The sequence below is a fragment of the Ochlerotatus camptorhynchus genome, unplaced genomic scaffold, assembly GCF_037179485.1.
Source record: "Ochlerotatus camptorhynchus isolate MF236.1 unplaced genomic scaffold, CSIRO-AGI_Acam_v1.1 ptg000193l, whole genome shotgun sequence".
Classification (NCBI taxonomy): domain Eukaryota; kingdom Metazoa; phylum Arthropoda; class Insecta; order Diptera; family Culicidae; genus Ochlerotatus; species Ochlerotatus camptorhynchus.
The window spans coordinates 5,332,948-5,346,634 of NW_027040683.1; positions in this window are offsets into that span (position 1 = coordinate 5,332,948).

The following is a 13,687-nucleotide window of genomic DNA, read 5'->3' on the forward strand; positions in this document are numbered from 1 at the left end:
TGATTTATGTCTGCAAAATATGTGTACTACTTGGCTACTTGGTACTACTTGGCTGTTGGAATCTCGGCAAACCAAATTAAGTGTGCAGATGTAGACACAACTTTTCGGTCCGTCTCTTGTTTGTCAATCTACCATTTAAATAGTCAGTACTTATTTAAGCTTCTCAGTGTGTCAACTATTCTAGTTCAAAGGTATTATTGAAAATTCAACTGAGTAACATTGAAAAACAATTAGCATACTATTGATTTTAATAAAAAAAAAATTAGATGTGTTTGATAATATTTGACTTTTCGTTCTAGCACTTTACATAAATACATTTTTGCATCTAAAAACAACCAAAAAAACCTTCTGGGAAGTAAAGGCTTCGCAACAACTTGCCGGTCCAACCTACTTCGAGTTGCTTGTGCTGCTGTTCATTGATATGATGATATGATATGAAACTACCACTCACGACAACAACTGTCCGTAGACTGTGGGCTATCCTCGATGCTCGACTTGATCAAGTTTAATAACCTCTAATTGTACTCAACCTGCCATTGTATGAAGGGCCAAACACGGTTTGGATGAATCCTTGGGCAACATCGCCCACGTTCATCTTCGGGATAAATTAGAATCTCCTTCCAACTACAGGATATGAATTCTACAGTCCAACAAGATTCTGCCTGCTGCAAATATTTGCTGATTTTTTTTTTAACTTTTTACTTAACCCTTTCTAAGGCAGTTGTACTTCCTATACCATCAACGAACGATAACCCAAATGATAGAATTATTCCACAAATGGTTTGGATGATACCTCGAACGCGTCGTTAAGCAAAATAACCATACAAACTTTATTAGGGTTTATGTACCATTTGTATTCTTTTTCTCTTCACAAACAATAGCTTTACAATTATTATTTTTTGCGCAATGGCTTCATATGATATCTGGCAATACTTCTGATTTTTTTAGCCGGAACAAGTGTATAATGATGATTTAAGACCCATTTTTGTGTAAACAAATCGCCAGAAGAAAATAAGTTCAAATGCGTTGTCAATTAAACAAATTGGTAAGTTTTTCAATAGAATTTTACTAATTTGGACGTCCTTTGTTAGATTAAGTAGATTTTTAATAGATTGCTATGGAATTTTGTTCAAACTTTACAATTCTCTACCGTGAAAAATGCACTCATGCACGTGCATACGTTTTAGCTATAGGTATGTCGAACATACCGATTACAGAATCGGGTTACGAAATTGATAGGGAGCTGGAGAAGATTTGTGAACTACCTGACGATCCCGATGTGTATGAGGATGACCCGGAATTCGCACTGGAAGTGATGACTAATTTGGTACTACCAACGACGATGATACTGAACGGCACACATCCATAACTGAACCTCAACCATGTTCTTCTGGTCTCCTAAACTGTAAGGATTTCCGTACCGTAACCCGCATTGAAAACGACTACACTACTCATCATCAATTCGGGTTATCGTGCTCATCTTATATAATTTTTTTTGTATGTTTTCCTTGATTCGTTTTCCGTGCTGAGCACACCTGGACCCTACCTATTGACCCATCAACTCATGAACCGGGGACCAACGGCTTTATTCCCTTCCAAAGGAAGGCGTGATCAGAGATGTTATGTCTCAGAACATCTCGGCGACGCCGACTGGGATTGAACCCAGGCCTGCTGGGTTGAGAGGTAATCACGCTTACCACTACACCACCAGCGTCGCTACCTTATATAATATAGTTGAATCATATGTTATATCGTTTATTGATGGTACTGGTTTATTACGGAAGCCAACTACTCAAGCATTATCCGAAACATGAGAATCAGATGACGATCAACCAATCGAAGATGGTTCCCAAGTAGACCAATCAGACGATAATGGAATTCAATGAGCTACAGAGAGAGGTGAAGCAGATCGTGAAATATGGTTGCATTAGTAATCCAAAAAATCTATGCTATGCTACTACCATAGAGGTAAGACCAGAAGGTCCAGTAGAAACGTGCTCAACTTTTTGGCTAAGCTCTGGTACTCTCTTCGGTACCAAGCTAATCGATGCACCCCTCGAAACATAGGAAAATCCATGAATCACTAATTTTATCCGTCAAACTTTTTTTTTTATAATGCGTTTATTTTTCCAGGCTCTCTTGCTGTAGCTTTGCGGAGCCAATATTCATTGATTAGATTACAAAATTACTTAAAACTAACATGAAGCTTTAGTGTGATAATTTATTAGCTAGAGAATGATCTTTTATAGAAGAGGGTAGGTGGATAGTTCCGTTAGAGTACGGCAGTATGAAAATTGAATAGAAGTTTGAAAATGAGCGAAGGGCCATTAATGCGACAGTTTTTAAAGATAGACGCACATCTTTTGCCTAACCCGTAAGATGTACGCGGAGACTTGAAGTATGTCTCCAAGTCTACAGGCAAAGTAGACTTGGAGACATACTTCAAGTCTCCGCGTACATCGTACGGGTTAGGCAAAAGATGTGCGTCTATCTTTTTTTTATCTAGTTCGTTTATTTGGAAGGCTCAATCGCGTTAGCTTTACGGAGCCGATAATTCATTGTTCACTGTGTGTAACAAAATTCAGTTAATTCTATGTCTAGTAGGAGTTGGGCCGATTACTCGCGGCTTACTCGAGGTTAGAAGGGTACATTTTCGAAGGATAGGATCAGGGGAGGAGCTTGGGGTAGGGTTTCGTTGTCTCATCAGAGCGTTGTCGCCAGTATGAACGGTAGTGCTGTTCTAGCTTCGTCCGGAGTTCGACCGGCTATGGTGGGTGACCAGTGGGCGACGATGAGACTCATCGAGACGGGGGGACAAGACAAACAAAAACTAATAAAGAGAGACAAAAGGAATTAAATTCTTATACTAGACATTTGAAGAAAAACATAAACGGACTGCATATAGCAGAGATCACGGGTTGCCAACACGTCTCTGATAGGAACATAGGGTTGTCTTCCTTGGGCCTCGAGGGTATTCAAAAGTCGCTCTCTGGCGGCGTCATTATCCGTACATTGCCAAACTGCGTGTTCGATGTCGTCGTAACCGTTTCCACACCGACAGATGTTGCTGTCCACGAGGTTTATTCTATTGAGATGAGCATCTAGCGAGTAGTGGTTGGACATAAGTCTACTCATCACGCGAATGAAGTCACGACTTAAGCCCAAGCCTTTAAACCACGCTCTTGAAGAAACATTAGGAGTAATTGAATGTAACCACCGTCCAAGATTTCCAGTGTCCCAATCGGTTTGCCAACTCGAAAAGGTACTCTGACGCACTAAATGGTAAAATTCATCGTGTGAAATTTGCCTGTCATACAATTCGCCTTCCTGCGCGCCCACCTTTGCGAGAGAGTCCGCCTTCTCATTGCCTGGGATTGAGCAATGTGAGGGGACCCATACAAAGGTAATCATATATGATCTTTCGACCAGCACACACATCTGCTCCCTTACCTTTGAAAGGAAATTGGGCCTATTCTGCGCGGCGTGTGAGGTGAGGTGACAGTGAAGTGATGGTGAAGTGACAATTGTCACCTCGGGTGAGGTGACTCTCCATTTGATTTGCACGGAGAGTCACCTCACCCGAGGTGACATTTGTCACTTCACAAGTGACAGCGTGTCACCTCACCTCACACGCCGCGCAGATTAGGCCAAAATAAGATGAGTGCCTACCTTGTTTCATCGACCGAATAGCCTCAATCGAACTGAGAATATCCGTGCGTCTATCTTTAAAACTGTCGCATTAATGGCCCTTCGCTCATATTCAAACTTCTATTCAATTTTCATACTGCCGTACTCTAACGGAACTATCCACCTACCCTCTTCCAAAAAAGATCATTCTCTAGCTAATAAATTATCACACTAAAGCTTCATGTTAGCATTTCCAACCAACTCTGAAAATCGCTAACTTCGCGTATGAAGTAATATAAAAAACACTTTGAATGTTAAAACTAACGTTAGTAAAGCGGGGCCGATTACTCGCGGCTATCTCGAGGTTAGGGGTGACAAATTGTAACAAATGGATGGCAGGGTAGGGATTGTGAACACAAGTTTTGTAGAGCAATGTGCTCTTGATCTCGAACTAAACGACACTCTGATGAAAAAGACAAACATGGGGGTACACCGATGGGCAGCTAACAACTTGGGAGAACACAAGATGACACTAACTACTAAATCCTCAGATCTATCAGTTTTAAAAACACATAAATTAAATTCAAATAGTCGAGGTCTCGGCTCGCCAAGACATCTCTAACGGGTATCGCGGGTTGTTTTCCTCGGGCCCTGAGGGATGTGGATAACTCAGATCTGGCAACACGGAGTAAGGTACATGACCAAACAACATGCTCGATATCGTGATAACCACTGCCACACGCACATACATTGCTGCCTGAGAGCCCAATTCGATAGAAGTGCGAGTCTAACGAGCAGTGATTGGACATAAGCCTTGATATAACGCGTATAAAGTCGCGGCTCATGTCCAACCCTTTGAACCATGGTTTGTTCGACACCTGTGGGAGAATATAATGTAACCATCTACCCAATTCACCATCATTCCATTTTTGTTGCCAACTGATGAGGACTTGCTGACGAGCAATGGAGAAAAATTCGTTGAAGGCGATTTGTCGCTCAAAAATATCGCCAAAAATATCGCGCTATGCCCACCTTAGCCAACGAGTCCGCTTTCTCATTACCCGGAATTGAGCAAGGTGAGCTAAGGTGATAGTATATGAGCAGTTAGATAAAGCACTCAGTTTAGATCGTATTTCAGGCAGGAAATACGAGGAGTGCTTCATCGGCCTCATTGAACGAATAGCCTCCAATGAGCTAAGACTATCCGTAAAAATGAAATAATGGTCAGAAAGTAGTGAGGCAATTCGCTCTACTGCGTAAAATATAGCTGCGAGTTCCGCAACGTATACTGAGCATGGTTTCTGCAGTTTATAAGAGGCGCTATGAAATTGATTAAATACACCAAATCCAGTGGAAGCATTTATGGTTGACCCATCTGTGAAAAATCTTTTATCGTTACTTACATGGTGGTACCAACAATCAATACGAAACTATCGATTTTAAATTGGCTCACTACTTGACTAGCCTATTGGTCCCAAGCAAATTGATTAACGTATCCCATTCTAGTATACATTCCAGTACTACACTACACTCAAAAAATATTGGAAGCTAAATAGTATAAAAGTTACGCTAAATCGCAACTCTCCGTGCCGACGCAAAGGTCGGTATAAAGGGAGAGAATACAGACTTAGTATAAAAATGATTTATACCTGCCATAGTATAAAATCGAAATATGCTTGCAATGCATACATACGGTTTATTCGAGGGAATGTATTTTCTGCTTCTTTTTCGTTTAATGCTTAATATAATTGTTTTCAAATAAAAATTAAAGTTTTAATTAAAGCAAAAGCATACCATAAATTATCATTATCGAAACCCAGGTTTATCATTACCCGCTGTTTTGATCTTTGATAAGCGGCTAAAACTTGGGTCCACCGGAATTGTTATATGCAACGCTTTGGCCGTTAAGTCCAACAGATAGAAGAAATTACTGTGCATCAGCAGTTTATTGGCTAATCGATACAGGGTTGCCATTGATGGCACGCTCTGATTCCACTTCCGGCAGGCTTATATGCTTCTTTCGATCAATGAGCGGACGATGTTTGCAGAACCATTTGAGAACCTTTGACTATATGTTTTAGTATTACTTCTACGTGAAGTCAACGATTTACATAGTTGAAGATGCTAATTTCAAATAACAGACTGTAGTGGTAATTTTTATACGATAGATGGAGTAGATGAAAGCATCCCGAAAAAAAAATTACAGTGAAATTTTCAGTGGAAACAATGCTCTTACATTAATATTTATTGTCGACAATAAAAATGATTGTTATAATGTTGTACTCTTCCGAAAACGGCAAAACTGCTACCTAGCTGTACAATGAATGTACATAATAAAATGTTGTTACAATGATTTTTATCGTATTTTTCATTTATTTTATTGTTAACATGATTCGATCATGAACAATAATGAACAACTCTATTACAATAAAAATTGTTGTTACATTAAATATTGGTGTATTTTCATTGTGGGTTACTTCACGAACAATAAAAATAAATCTGATTGAAGCATGCAGACTATGAGAGGGTCAGCAACACTGCCAATGTAATTAAGATAGGCGCTGCTCGTATGGCTCTTGCTTTGACAGTTCGTTTGGCTCAAAACCAGGCAGTCCGCGTCCGCTCATATCTTATCCTAGGCCCTCTCTAAAGCTTAATGGAGACCTTGTCCGTGCAGTCAATAATCATACAATAATAATAAAAAATTCCACCACTTGAAGATGTCAGGAAGGAACTCTCAGGTGGAAGCATATTTCATGGGTGATTCTCTCCAGTCGAATGCATTAACTTATCAACGACGCTCAACCACCAAGGAGACGTGACCTAGGGATATCGAGCGCAGGGGAGTTGGCCTGCATTTCTCACAAGTTCCGGATCGAATCTCGATCCATAACCAGTAAAAAAAGGACCACCCGTAACAGACATACCACCCCCTTCCCTTCCCGGGGCAAATTTTATTTTTTCGATTTATTTTTAAAGTCGATAAAGTAGATCTGTCAAGCCAACACATACACTCTAAAGTACACTGTTATTTTTTTTAATCAATAAATTCGCCAACCAACAGTAAAATAACAATAATATATAATGTTATTGAAAAAAAATTATATGGGAAAATCACGAAAATTTCATTGTTAAGATACTTAACAACCCCCCTTTTTTATTGTAAATTTTCCATTTACCATGAAATTTATTGTTTTGTACAACATAAATCAAGGTAAATTTATTGTAGACGTAACAATATAAATCATTGTTAAGACAATAATTTTCGTCTTATTGTTACATTGTTTTTTAATGTATTTTTGTTGTTATTTTTTTTCGGGATAGAGTTGATAGTTCCGTTAGAGTACGGCAGTGTGAAGATTGCATATAGATATTAGAATAGCGAGCTAGAACAACTTTTAAGGAAGGTACAAATCGGTTTTTTCCCCATATAGTCAAAGTACATAACTCTGGATGGGAGCATACCATCAATTACTGTCAATGGTCGAAAGGTACAGTAGCAGCACCTACCCCACCCGTGTCCCCTCGAGATCGTCAAGTCGATGATGACAGGAGCACATATCGTGGTAGGGGTAAACAATAGTTGCAATTTCCACAACGACTGGATGCCTTCCTTCAAATAACAACTGAAGTGCGGTAAAAAATCGGTAGAACTGTTTCAAACACACAGTTGGTACTTGAGCGGGTCGGTTTTCATCTCTTTTTGCCAGTGGTGGCGGGGGGGGGGGACCACTACAGTCTGTTATTTGAAATTAGCATCTTCAACTACATTTGAGAACGTTATCACCTTCAACGTGAACTGAAAAACAAATTACGAGTGCCATCGTGTTTGACATTGTCATTTTTGATCGTTTTAGTATACACTGATCGAATTCCACTCCGATAATCGGACTTAGTATAGTTTTGAAGAAAATATTAATCGGACCAATGTATAAATTTTGATTAATAATAAAATGCATAAAATTTAATCAATATTGGTTTTGTAATATTATATAACATTATTGTTGAACAAGGAATCTGTCAGAATCGCCAGAGCAGGAATTCGCTTACAAATGCAACATGATTTAAAAGCGTCGTTTAAGCCAGATATAAATTTAACAGTACATTAGGATTCTAAGCTGCTACCTAACATATTACCACAAACGAAGTAACAGACGACTAGCTGGCGAAGAAATCCATTAAAATAAAGTGGTTCACTGTAATAGAATTTTCTTGGAAGCTTGTGCCATCATCCACCAGATGGGTTAGTTTTTTTGTTTTGATTTGAATAAAGTTGATTTTGTGTACAATGATTCTTTGACAGTGTGCAAAGAGTGTATCATTTTGTCATTTTTTTTATGCATTTCAGTTTTGAGTAGAGTGAAAGAGATAGAACCAAAACATTCTAATACATTTGGTGAAAATGCTAGTACAATCCAGTAGTAGTGTTGCCATGTGGTACAATCCAGTAGTAGTGGTGTTGCCATGTGGTACACTGTAAAATTGAAATAGCAGGTTAGTCACCAAAGTTTTCGAGCCGCTCCGTCTGTCACTTCGTTTGTGATATTACCATCCAAAGCTCTACCAAAAACCGAGCGCTTGGCCATAGTTGTATCAGTCGAAGGCATTAGCAAATTATTGCCTGTTCCACCCATCGAAAACTCTACGGGGGCACAACAAGCAGAAGCGGTGTACAATGCAGTCGTCGAATGGGGGCTTGCGGACAGGTATGATCTTAAATCTTGTATGTTCACCTCAGAATTCTGACTATTTTATCGTTTGTTTTCAGAATTATGTTTACATCTTTTGATACTACTGCATCAAACACCGGTAGAAAAAAGGTGCGTGTCAGTACCTGGACAAATTGTTTACGAGGCAGCTTATAGGCCTCCCTTGTAGACACCACATACATGAACTGCTACTTGGCAAAACTTTTAAAATTCTGAAATTTGAAACGTCAAAGTCTCCAAATGTTGAGTTTTTTAAGGAATTCCGATCAAAATGGCACATATAGGAAATGACTTCATACCACTCAGGTATGGAAGATGATTTTTTTTAAATAGCTATTTCGGAAATAGAAAGATTGGCGTTATTGGAGTTTTATGAAAAACAAATTAGAGAGCAACACCACCGTGGTGATTACCGAGAGGTTCTACAACTTGCCATTTTATATTTGGGTGGAAAAATCGATGAAAAATTACAAATAAGAGCTCCTGGTGCGTTCCACAATGCAAGGTGGATGGCCAAAATCATTTATTCTTTGAAAATGTTTATTCTTCGGCATGAATTTGTTTTACCAGATAAAACTAAAAATCAACTAGCTCGATTTTGTGTGTTCATTGTTAAAATTTATTTGAAAAGTTGGCTTCTTGCTCCTTGTGCAGCGATGGCACCCAACAACGATCTGAACCTGTTAAAAATATTGAAGGAATATGAAACTGTTGATGAAGACGTTGCGAAAGCAGTACATAAAGGAATTTTAACTCACTTGCAATATTTGGACAACAGCCTTATCGGACTATGTCTGTTCGACGAAAATGTAGACCTCCCGGTTAAGAAAAAGGTCATCGAAGCCTTACGTCTATCAGGTAAATGCTTTAATTGATACATTTGCATTTAATTTTCTAATGATTTTTTTTTAAAAACATTACAGGCAGATCCATTGTTGAATCCAACGATATTTCAACGATTGGTTTGTTTATTGTTTATTGTTGCCATACATCAACAGGCTGGCTGTAGCCCAAATGATGTTAATAATACTAATCATAAAAATAATAATAGTAAAATTACATGTCAAATAATCACAGAAAGAAAAACAAAGCAACATGGTCAGAATGTAAAAAAAAACATAAATGGAAATACACTAATTTTCTCTATCAGTCACTGCGGCCGGCGAAAACAGATGAGAATCTCCGACGAAGCGCATCACGTGTGAGGTGAAAGTCGAATACAGATGCGACTCTATTGAACACACGCTGTAGTCCGCAAATCGCACCATATGCCCCGTAGTTCGTGCGACGCAGTGGCAGCATAGAGGTAACTCTAAGACCACTGGGTCCCGAAGAAAATCATTATTATTTTTGGCTCACTCAGTACCAGAACAACGGTCCCAAGCAGTCCCAAGCTATTTCACTCACCCCTGCATGTTCTGCATGAATCCACACACCCCTGATGTTATCTGTCAAACTTTCATAGCGAATCAAAACAAACATAGTGTAGTAATAGAATTTCAACTAGAATAGGGTACGTTAATCGTTTGCTTGGGACCAATAGGCTACTAAAGTGGTGAGCCAATTTAAAATCGTTAGTTTCGTATTGATTGTTGGTGGCAGTCTCAGCATGAGGTTGTTACGGAGTGGTCGGGGTTGCACGTTTAGGTCAATTTGCCTTAGGATAGCCTCCCAATCTATTCGTCCCTGTAGAGTGTCGGCGATAATCAAAGCTCTGTTGGTGTCCCTTCTAATCCGGAGAGGTTCAAGGTTTATCAGTTGGCAGCGACTCTCGTAGCTGGGCAGCCGAAGCGGATCTCTCCAGGACCAAACCAAACTCCCCCTTTGGAGAGGGATGGTGAGGGGTGTCCCTCCCCCCGCTCCCCCCGCCACCACTGGCAAAAAGAGATGAAAACCGACCCGCTCAAGTACCAACTGTGTGTTTGAAACAGTTCTACCGATTTTTTACCGCACTTCAGTTGTTATTTGAAGGAAGGCATCCAGTCGTAGGTTTGCTTAGGTTTTCTTCAACTATGCAAATCGTTGACTTCACGTAGAAGTAATACTAAAAACATATAGTCAAAGTACATAACTCTGGATGGGAGCATACCATCAATTACTGTCAATGGTCGAAAGGTACAGTAGCAGCACCTACCCCACCCGTGTCCTCTCGAGATCGTCAAGTCGACGATGACAGGAGCACATATCGTGGTAGGGGTAAACAATAGTTGCAATTTCCAAACCTACGACTGTTATAACAGCCCTGCACGTTCTATTGAAAGTACTCTATGTCCAGAAAGTTTCCAGAATACCTGTTTGTCCTACGAAAAAAAAACAGTGCTAATCCCAAGATAAAATTGACAGTCCCTCGACAAATCTGCTCAACTCAACATCTACGGCTCGTTTCTTTCATGCGGCGATAGGCTAGTGTGTGGTCTTTCCACGAAACCATTCAAATTTTTGAGAATCCTCACAATACTCAACGCTGAGTAACCCTATGTGCGTCACACATATCAAAACGGTCAGGCCTACTATGCAGCATTTAAGGGGCAAGATGATTAAGAAAACATCGAGCACGATGCTTCAGAATCCAATAAGGGGCTGTTCATTAACTACGTAGACAGTTGACCCCCCCTCCCCCTGCGTAGACAATTGTTCATACAAAAAAAATTAAATTTGTATGGTCCGTGGATGATTGCCAACACCCCCCCCCCCCCCCCTGGTGGTCACTACCCGAGTCTTGTCATTATTATCAAGTCATAAAAAGTAACAAGCACTAAAATGTAATCCTTTGATTTCTGGAAAATCCTGATTCCCTAGATTGAAGTTGTTCCGACTAGGGTTCGGTGGTAGATATTATACCAGTAACGCAGCACAAAAAGGTGATCTCCCAACGTTACTGGTTTGAAAAGATAAATATTTACAAAATGGAACGAACTCACCAAGTTTAGCCAATTGAACCTGAAAGTTGCCTGCCTGTGTTGATGTAAAAGTCCAAACTGTAGACGAAGCTTGACGAAGATACCATGAACTAGTCCGGTTTATGATAGTTGCGCGGAATGTCTTCCTTCGATTTGAGATAATCAAATGTTCGGATGTATGTAGTCGATTTTTGATGTGCATTGGCAAGCCTTTTCGTGGCCAATAGTCACAGGGCTGGTAGCAATCACTGCTGTTAAAAATAGTGATTTAAGTGACCATTTTGATGAAATAAGTGACCAAATAGTGACTTATAGTTGTAAAAATAGTGACTAAAAAGTGACCTAAAAGTAAATTTTAATGAAAACTCTTAGGAATTTCTGAGGAGTTCAGAGGAAAATATCAAGGGCATTCTGAGCATAATTTCATAAATTTTGTGGGAGAAAACAACTCCGGAGCATAAGTCCTTGGATTTTTTTTGAAAATACTAAAGGAGGATTACAATTAAATCTGAGAATACCTCCAGGACATTCATCCTGCTCTGGCGATTCTGACAGATTCCTTGTTCAACAATAATGATGAAACATCGTGCCCTAAAGCCTTAGCGATCGATGATATTAGAAACACAGCATTTCGATCACTCACTTTACAGCAGTCCAATGCAGCAGCTACCTCAAGTGTAACAACTCGTATCAGTTGCGATTTACGTGTCAAAGCTGGTTTTGGAGAACTAGAACGTTCAAAATATATTAATATGGATGGTAATAGGTGTATAATCTAAAAGAAAAAAAAAACATTAGTAAAACATCACAACGTACCTGTTTTTGGAGAAGCTATTTCGGATGTACTAGGCTGTCGTTTTGTGATGATGTTTCAATTGAGGTTGCACTACAAATTTGATCCGGTCTTTGGCTTGACCCTTCTTCCTCAAAATCGCTACTCGAAATGGTTTCATTGGTAGGGAGAACCTCAGTTTCTTCTTCAAGATGAGCTTGTTCCCGCTGTTTTTGCAAATATTGCATCGCCTGCTTTTCTTCACGGGTTTTTGCCTTAATATTCTTCCCGATATCAAACAAACTCCGCAATGATCCATGAAATGTGTTCCTTTTTTTGACGTCTTTCTTAGCCATTCTAAGTTTGCATTTTAATAAGGCTTTCCAGGTATTGAAAAATAGCAACAGTTTTTTTCTTTATGCTTTTTTTTTCCTTTGGTTTGTTTTTTCCGTGCTGAGCACCAATGCTACCGACGTGCCAGGAAGGCAGCTCCCACACCTGGACCCTACCTATCGAACCATCAACTCATGAACCGGGGACCAACGGCTTTACTTCCCGGCGTAAGGCGTGATCAGAGATGTTATGCCTCAGAACATCCCGGCGGCGCCGACTGGGATTGAACCCAGGCCTGCTGGGGTGAGAGGCAATCACGCTTACCACTACACCACCGGCGCCGTTATCTTTATGCTTATGTCATTTACCAAATGTGTTAAGTATTTTTTCTTCCAAGCATCCTTTAATTCCTTTATTGTTAGGAAGGCACTAAGCTTACAACTTTTTTTTTTCAGCACGCAAATGAACATATATTTACGAAAAACTTCACTATACGTCGGCAAGTTAACAGAATGGCCGAATGACGGCAGATATTCTCCAACTAGCCAAATGTCAACCATTTTTAACAAACTGTCGTACTATTCTCTATCAGTTCTCTGCTTGTTGTCTTCTTCAAACGCACTACTGATTGATCATACATCCTCAGATAGCATCCTTTTTTATACTAAAGCATAGGTAGAAAAAGCCAAGGTAGAAAAATTTACGTAGAAATAAGTACTTGAGACCGTTGCTTGCCTGTAGGAGAACACTGTTAGTGTGTGTTTTTTAATTAATACCCAAAAGGAAGCCAGATAAACAATATGCTTTATGCGGGTACTTTTTTGGCACCTCTATAGGGTAGGAATTTAAAAGAAACATATATAAAGGGTTGTCCCGTATTAGGTGGATATGTTAAAAAGTAATTGTACTTTCGTCAGATTGTACTGTAAACTAAACAGCACTAACGGTTGTCCTGTACAATTTTCGGAATTATTCTACGATTTATGTCTGTCTATGCTTCTATTTTACGTGGTCTCAGATACTAAAAAGTAATATCATCAAATGTTTTGAAGTTTGGATTCTTAAAAATTCCAAAACACAACATGATGATATTTTCAGATACATGCGTTTGGTAAAAACTAATGGTTTTTACCTGAGTGGTGCGAAGTGAAATTTTCTTCATGTTGGTAGTGTTGAAATAAACGTTTCATCACCGTCGGTTGGTAGAGAGAAGTGTCAAACGGCTTTTTGTGCAGAGCCGATTCGTGACTTTGTGATTGTTTGTTGACATTGTTCATAGCTGGAGTTTTTACGGAGTGGAATAAAATTCAGAATGAAGTGTTTTGCTCACTTATTTGTATAAATTG